Source organism: Nannobrachium achirus (assembly GCF_963921795.1).
Source record: "Nannobrachium achirus genome assembly, chromosome: 3".
Taxonomy (NCBI): Eukaryota; Metazoa; Chordata; class Actinopteri; order Myctophiformes; family Myctophidae; genus Nannobrachium; species Nannobrachium achirus.
This window is the reverse complement of record NC_137812.1, coordinates 34,933,383-34,942,100: the sequence shown is the minus strand read 5'-3', so window position 1 is coordinate 34,942,100 and position 8,718 is coordinate 34,933,383.

The window sequence follows — 8,718 nt, the reverse complement described above, 5'->3', positions numbered from 1 at the left end:
GACATTGTTAGTCGATACCAATTGGAATGGTGAACAAACCTATGAAGGAAGTTTTTTGGTTAATGCACAAAGTCCAGAGAAAGTGTCTAAAATATGTGCGTTGTAGGCAACTTTGAAGCTATATTTCTCCACTTTTCTACTGTAAAACCTTACAAAACTATTATCAGAGGTACAGTGGGACATTGTTTGTTGAATCCAATTGGAATGGTGAACAAACCTATGAAGGGGGTTTTTTGGTTAATGCACAAAGTCCAGAGAAAGTGTCTAAAATATGTGTGTTGTAGGCAACTTTGAAGCTATATTTCTCCACTTTTCTACTGTAAAACCTTACAGAACTATTATCAGAGGTACTTTGGGACATTGTTAGTTGAGTCCCATTGGATTGGTGAACAAACCTATGAAGGAGGTTTTTTGGTTAATGCACAAAGTCCAGAGAAAGAGTCTAAAATATGTGCGTTGTAGGCCACTTTGGAGCTATATTACTCCACATTTCTACTGTAAAACCTTACAAAACTATTATCAGAGGTAGAGTGGGACATTGTTAGTTGATACAAATTGGAATGGTGAACAAACCTATGAAGGAAGGTTTTTGGTTAATGCACAAAGTCCAGAGAAAGTGTCTAAAATATGTGCGTTGTAGGCAACTTTGGAGCTATATTTCTCCACTTTTCTACTGTAAAACCTTACAGAACTATTATCAGAGGTACATTGGGACATTGTTAGTTGAGTCCCATTGGATTGGTGAACAAACCTATGAAGGAGGTTTTTTGGTTAATGCACAAAGTCCAGAGAAAGTGTCTAAAATATGTGCGTTGTAGGCAACTTTGGAGTTATATTACTCCACATTTCTACTGTAAAACCTTACAAAACTATTATCAGAGGTAGAGTGGGACATTGTTAGTTGATACCAATTGGAATGGTGAACAAACCTATGAAGGAAGTTTTTTGTTTATTGCTCAAAGTCTAGAGAAATCGTCTAAAATATGTACTTGTAGGCCACTTTGGAGCTATATTACTCCACATTTCCACTGTAAAACCTTACAAAACTATTATCAGAGGTAGAGTGGGACATTGTTAGTTGATACCAATTGGAATGGTGAACAAACCTATGAAGGAAGTTTTTTGGTTAATGCACAAAGTCCAGAGAAAGTGTCGAAAATATGTGCGTTGTAGGCAACTTTGGAGCTATTACTCCACATTTCCACTGTAAAACCATTCAAAACTATTATCAGAGGTACAGTGGGACATTGTTAGTTGATTCCAATTGGAATGGTGAACAAACCTATGAAGGAAGTTTTTTGGTTAATGCACAAAGTCCAGAGAAAGTGTCTAAAATATGTGTGTTGTAGGCAAATTTGAAGCTATATTTCTCCACTTTTCTACTGTAAAACCTTACAGAACTATTATCAGAGGTACATTGGGACATTGTTAGTTGAGTCCCATTGGATTGGTGAACAAACCTATGAAGGAGGTTTTTTGGTTAATGCACAAAGTCCAGAGAAAGTGTCTAAAATATGTGCGTTGTAGGCCACTTTGGAGCTATATTACTCCACATTTCTACTGTAAAACCTTACAAAACTATTATCAGAGGTAGAGTGGGACATTGTTAGTTGATACAAATTGGAATGGTGAACAAACCTATGAAGGAAGGTTTTTGGTTAATGCACAAAGTCCAGAGAAAGTGTCTAAAATATGTGCGTTGTAGGCAACTTTGGAGCTATATTACTCCACATTTCCACTGTAAAACCTTACAAAACTATTATCAGAGGTAGAGTGGGACATTGTTAGTTGATACCAATTGGAATGGTGAACAAACCTATGAAGGAAGTTTTTTGTTTATTGCTCAAAGTCTAGAGAAATCGTCTAAAATATGTACTTGTAGGCCACTTTGGAGCTATATTACTCCACATTTCCACTGTAGAACCTTACAAAACTATTATCAGAGGTAGAGTGGGACATTGTTAGTTGATACCAATTGGAATGGTGAACAAACCTATGAAGGAAGTTTTTTGGTTAATGCACAAAGTCCAGAGAAAGTGTCTAAAATATGTGCGTTGTAGGCAACTTTGAAGCTATATTTCTCCACTTTTCTACTGTAAAACCTTACAAAACTATTACCAGTGGTACATTGGGACATTGTTAGTTGAGTCCCATTGGATTGGTGAACAAACCTATGAAGGAGGTTTTTTGGTTAATGCACAAAGTCCAGAGAAAGTGTCTAAAATATGTGCGTTGTAGGCAACTTTGGAGTTATATTACTCCACATTTCTACTGTAAAACCTTACAAAACTATTATCAGAGGTAGAGTGGGACATTGTTAGTTGATACCAATTGGAATGGTGAACAAACCTATGAAGGAAGTTTTTTGTTTATTGCTCAAAGTCTAGAGAAATCGTCTAAAATATGTACTTGTAGGCCACTTTGGAGCTATATTACTCCACATTTCCACTGTAAAACCTTACAAAACTATTATCAGAGGTAGAGTGGGACATTGTTAGTTGATACCAATTGGAATGGTGAACAAACCTATGAAGGAAGTTTTTTGGTTAATGCACAAAGTCCAGAGAAAGTGTCGAAAATATGTGCGTTGTAGGCAACTTTGGAGCTATTACTCCACATTTCCACTGTAAAACCATTCAAAACTATTATCAGAGGTACAGTGGGACATTGTTAGTTGATTCCAATTGGAATGGTGAACAAACCTATGAAGGAAGTTTTTTGGTTAATGCACAAAGTCCAGAGAAAGTGTCTAAAATATGTGTGTTGTAGGCAACTTTGAAGCTATATTTCTCCACTTTTCTACTGTAAAACCTTACAGAACTATTATCAGAGGTACATTGGGACATTGTTAGTTGAGTCCCATTGGATTGGTGAACAAACCTATGAAGGAGGTTTTTTGGTTAATGCACAAAGTCCAGAGAAAGTGTCTAAAATATGTGCGTTGTAGGCCACTTTGGAGCTATATTACTCCACATTTCTACTGTAAAACCTTACAAAACTATTATCAGAGGTAGAGTGGGACATTGTTAGTTGATACAAATTGGAATGGTGAACAAACCTATGAAGGAAGGTTTTTGGTTAATGCACAAAGTCCAGAGAAAGTGTCTAAAATATGTGCGTTGTAGGCAACTTTGGAGCTATATTACTCCACATTTCCACTGTAAAACCTTACAAAACTATTATCAGAGGTAGAGTGGGACATTGTTAGTTGATACCAATTGGAATGGTGAACAAACCTATGAAGGAAGTTTTTTGTTTATTGCTCAAAGTCTAGAGAAATCGTCTAAAATATGTACTTGTAGGCCACTTTGGAGCTATATTACTCCACATTTCCACTGTAAAACCTTACAAAACTATTATCAGAGGTAGAGTGGGACATTGTTAGTCGATACCAATTGGAATGGTGAACAAACCTATGAAGGAAGTTTTTTGGTTAATGCACAAAGTCCAGAGAAAGTGTCTAAAATATGTGCGTTGTAGGCAACTTTGAAGCTATATTTCTCCACTTTTCTACTGTAAAACCTTACAAAACTATTATCAGAGGTACAGTGGGACATTGTTTGTTGAATCCAATTGGAATGGTGAACAAACCTATGAAGGGGGTTTTTTGGTTAATGCACAAAGTCCAGAGAAAGTGTCTAAAATATGTGTGTTGTAGGCAACTTTGAAGCTATATTTCTCCACTTTTCTACTGTAAAACCTTACAGAACTATTATCAGAGGTACTTTGGGACATTGTTAGTTGAGTCCCATTGGATTGGTGAACAAACCGATGAAGGAGGTTTTTTGGTTAATGCACAAAGTCCAGAGAAAGAGTCTAAAATATGTGCGTTGTAGGCCACTTTGGAGCTATATTACTCCACATTTCTACTGTAAAACCTTACAAAACTATTATCAGAGGTAGAGTGGGACATTGTTAGTTGATACAAATTGGAATGGTGAACAAACCTATGAAGGAAGGTTTTTGGTTAATGCACAAAGTCCAGAGAAAGTGTCTAAAATATGTGCGTTGTAGGCAACTTTGGAGCTATATTTCTCCACTTTTCTACTGTAAAACCTTACAGAACTATTATCAGAGGTACATTGGGACATTGTTAGTTGAGTCCCATTGGATTGGTGAACAAACCTATGAAGGAGGTTTTTTGGTTAATGCACAAAGTCCAGAGAAAGTGTCTAAAATATGTGCGTTGTAGGCAACTTTGGAGTTATATTACTCCACATTTCTACTGTAAAACCTTACAAAACTATTATCAGAGGTAGAGTGGGACATTGTTAGTTGATACCAATTGGAATGGTGAACAAACCTATGAAGGAAGTTTTTTGTTTATTGCTCAAAGTCTAGAGAAATCGTCTAAAATATGTACTTGTAGGCCACTTTGGAGCTATATTACTCCACATTTCCACTGTAAAACCTTACAAAACTATTATCAGAGGTAGAGTGGGACATTGTTAGTTGATACCAATTGGAATGGTGAACAAACCTATGAAGGAAGTTTTTTGGTTAATGCACAAAGTCCAGAGAAAGTGTCGAAAATATGTGCGTTGTAGGCAACTTTGGAGCTATTACTCCACATTTCCACTGTAAAACCATTCAAAACTATTATCAGAGGTACAGTGGGACATTGTTAGTTGATTCCAATTGGAATGGTGAACAAACCTATGAAGGAAGTTTTTTGGTTAATGCACAAAGTCCAGAGAAAGTGTCTAAAATATGTGTGTTGTAGGCAACTTTGAAGCTATATTTCTCCACTTTTCTACTGTAAAACCTTACAGAACTATTATCAGAGGTACATTGGGACATTGTTAGTTGAGTCCCATTGGATTGGTGAACAAACCTATGAAGGAGGTTTTTTGGTTAATGCACAAAGTCCAGAGAAAGTGTCTAAAATATGTGCGTTGTAGGCCACTTTGGAGCTATATTACTCCACATTTCTACTGTAAAACCTTACAAAACTATTATCAGAGGTAGAGTGGGACATTGTTAGTTGATACAAATTGGAATGGTGAACAAACCTATGAAGGAAGGTTTTTGGTTAATGCACAAAGTCCAGAGAAAGTGTCTAAAATATGTGCGTTGTAGGCAACTTTGGAGCTATATTACTCCACATTTCCACTGTAAAACCTTACAAAACTATTATCAGAGGTAGAGTGGGACATTGTTAGTTGATACCAATTGGAATGGTGAACAAACCTATGAAGGAAGTTTTTTGGTTAATGCACAAAGTCCAGAGAAAGTGTCTAAAATATGTGCGTTGTAGGCAACTTTGGAGTTATATTACTCCACATTTCTACTGTAAAACCTTACAAAACTATTATCAGAGGTAGAGTGGGACATTGTTAGTTGATACCAATTGGAATGGTGAACAAACCTATGAAGGAAGTTTTTTGTTTATTGCTCAAAGTCTAGAGAAATCGTCTAAAATATGTACTTGTAGGCCACTTTGGAGCTATATTACTCCACATTTCCACTGTAAAACCTTACAAAACTATTATCAGAGGTAGAGTGGGACATTGTTAGTTGATACCAATTGGAATGGTGAACAAACCTATGAAGGAAGTTTTTTGGTTAATGCACAAAGTCCAGAGAAAGTGTCGAAAATATGTGCGTTGTAGGCAACTTTGGAGCTATTACTCCACATTTCCACTGTAAAACCATTCAAAACTATTATCAGAGGTACAGTGGGACATTGTTAGTTGATTCCAATTGGAATGGTGAACAAACCTATGAAGGAAGTTTTTTGGTTAATGCACAAAGTCCAGAGAAAGTGTCTAAAATATGTGTGTTGTAGGCAACTTTGAAGCTATATTTCTCCACTTTTCTACTGTAAAACCTTACAGAACTATTATCAGAGGTACATTGGGACATTGTTAGTTGAGTCCCATTGGATTGGTGAACAAACCTATGAAGGAGGTTTTTTGGTTAATGCACAAAGTCCAGAGAAAGTGTCTAAAATATGTGCGTTGTAGGCCACTTTGGAGCTATATTACTCCACATTTCTACTGTAAAACCTTACAAAACTATTATCAGAGGTAGAGTGGGACATTGTTAGTTGATACAAATTGGAATGGTGAACAAACCTATGAAGGAAGGTTTTTGGTTAATGCACAAAGTCCAGAGAAAGTGTCTAAAATATGTGCGTTGTAGGCAACTTTGGAGCTATATTACTCCACATTTCCACTGTAAAACCTTACAAAACTATTATCAGAGGTAGAGTGGGACATTGTTAGTTGATACCAATTGGAATGGTGAACAAACCTATGAAGGAAGTTTTTTGTTTATTGCTCAAAGTCTAGAGAAATCGTCTAAAATATGTACTTGTAGGCCACTTTGGAGCTATATTACTCCACATTTCCACTGTAAAACCTTACAAAACTATTATCAGAGGTAGAGTGGGACATTGTTAGTCGATACCAATTGGAATGGTGAACAAACCTATGAAGGAAGTTTTTTGGTTAATGCACAAAGTCCAGAGAAAGTGTCTAAAATATGTGCGTTGTAGGCAACTTTGAAGCTATATTTCTCCACTTTTCTACTGTAAAACCTTACAAAACTATTATCAGAGGTACAGTGGGACATTGTTTGTTGAATCCAATTGGAATGGTGAACAAACCTATGAAGGGGGTTTTTTGGTTAATGCACAAAGTCCAGAGAAAGTGTCTAAAATATGTGTGTTGTAGGCAACTTTGAAGCTATATTTCTCCACTTTTCTACTGTAAAACCTTACAGAACTATTATCAGAGGTACTTTGGGACATTGTTAGTTGAGTCCCATTGGATTGGTGAACAAACCTATGAAGGAGGTTTTTTGGTTAATGCACAAAGTCCAGAGAAAGAGTCTAAAATATGTGCGTTGTAGGCCACTTTGGAGCTATATTACTCCACATTTCTACTGTAAAACCTTACAAAACTATTATCAGAGGTAGAGTGGGACATTGTTAGTTGATACAAATTGGAATGGTGAACAAACCTATGAAGGAAGGTTTTTGGTTAATGCACAAAGTCCAGAGAAAGTGTCTAAAATATGTGCGTTGTAGGCAACTTTGGAGCTATATTTCTCCACTTTTCTACTGTAAAACCTTACAGAACTATTATCAGAGGTACATTGGGACATTGTTAGTTGAGTCCCATTGGATTGGTGAACAAACCTATGAAGGAGGTTTTTTGGTTAATGCACAAAGTCCAGAGAAAGTGTCTAAAATATGTGCGTTGTAGGCAACTTTGGAGTTATATTACTCCACATTTCTACTGTAAAACCTTACAAAACTATTATCAGAGGTAGAGTGGGACATTGTTAGTTGATACCAATTGGAATGGTGAACAAACCTATGAAGGAAGTTTTTTGTTTATTGCTCAAAGTCTAGAGAAATCGTCTAAAATATGTACTTGTAGGCCACTTTGGAGCTATATTACTCCACATTTCCACTGTAAAACCTTACAAAACTATTATCAGAGGTAGAGTGGGACATTGTTAGTTGATACCAATTGGAATGGTGAACAAACCTATGAAGGAAGTTTTTTGGTTAATGCACAAAGTCCAGAGAAAGTGTCGAAAATATGTGCGTTGTAGGCAACTTTGGAGCTATTACTCCACATTTCCACTGTAAAACCATTCAAAACTATTATCAGAGGTACAGTGGGACATTGTTAGTTGATTCCAATTGGAATGGTGAACAAACCTATGAAGGAAGTTTTTTGGTTAATGCACAAAGTCCAGAGAAAGTGTCTAAAATATGTGTGTTGTAGGCAACTTTGAAGCTATATTTCTCCACTTTTCTACTGTAAAACCTTACAGAACTATTATCAGAGGTACATTGGGACATTGTTAGTTGAGTCCCATTGGATTGGTGAACAAACCTATGAAGGAGGTTTTTTGGTTAATGCACAAAGTCCAGAGAAAGTGTCTAAAATATGTGCGTTGTAGGCCACTTTGGAGCTATATTACTCCACATTTCTACTGTAAAACCTTACAAAACTATTATCAGAGGTAGAGTGGGACATTGTTAGTTGATACAAATTGGAATGGTGAACAAACCTATGAAGGAAGGTTTTTGGTTAATGCACAAAGTCCAGAGAAAGTGTCTAAAATATGTGCGTTGTAGGCAACTTTGGAGCTATATTACTCCACATTTCCACTGTAAAACCTTACAAAACTATTATCAGAGGTAGAGTGGGACATTGTTAGTTGATACCAATTGGAATGGTGAACAAACCTATGAAGGAAGTTTTTTGGTTAATGCACAAAGTCCAGAGAAAGTGTCTAAAATATGTGCGTTGTAGGCAACTTTGGAGTTATATTACTCCACATTTCTACTGTAAAACCTTACAAAACTATTATCAGAGGTAGAGTGGGACATTGTTAGTTGATACCAATTGGAATGGTGAACAAACCTATGAAGGAAGTTTTTTGTTTATTGCTCAAAGTCTAGAGAAATCGTCTAAAATATGTACTTGTAGGCCACTTTGGAGCTATATTACTCCACATTTCCACTGTAAAACCTTACAAAACTATTATCAGAGGTAGAGTGGGACATTGTTAGTTGATACCAATTGGAATGGTGAACAAACCTATGAAGGAAGTTTTTTGGTTAATGCACAAAGTCCAGAGAAAGTGTCGAAAATATGTGCGTTGTAGGCAACTTTGGAGCTATTACTCCACATTTCCACTGTAAAACCATTCAAAACTATTATCAGAGGTACAGTGGGACATTGTTAGTTGATT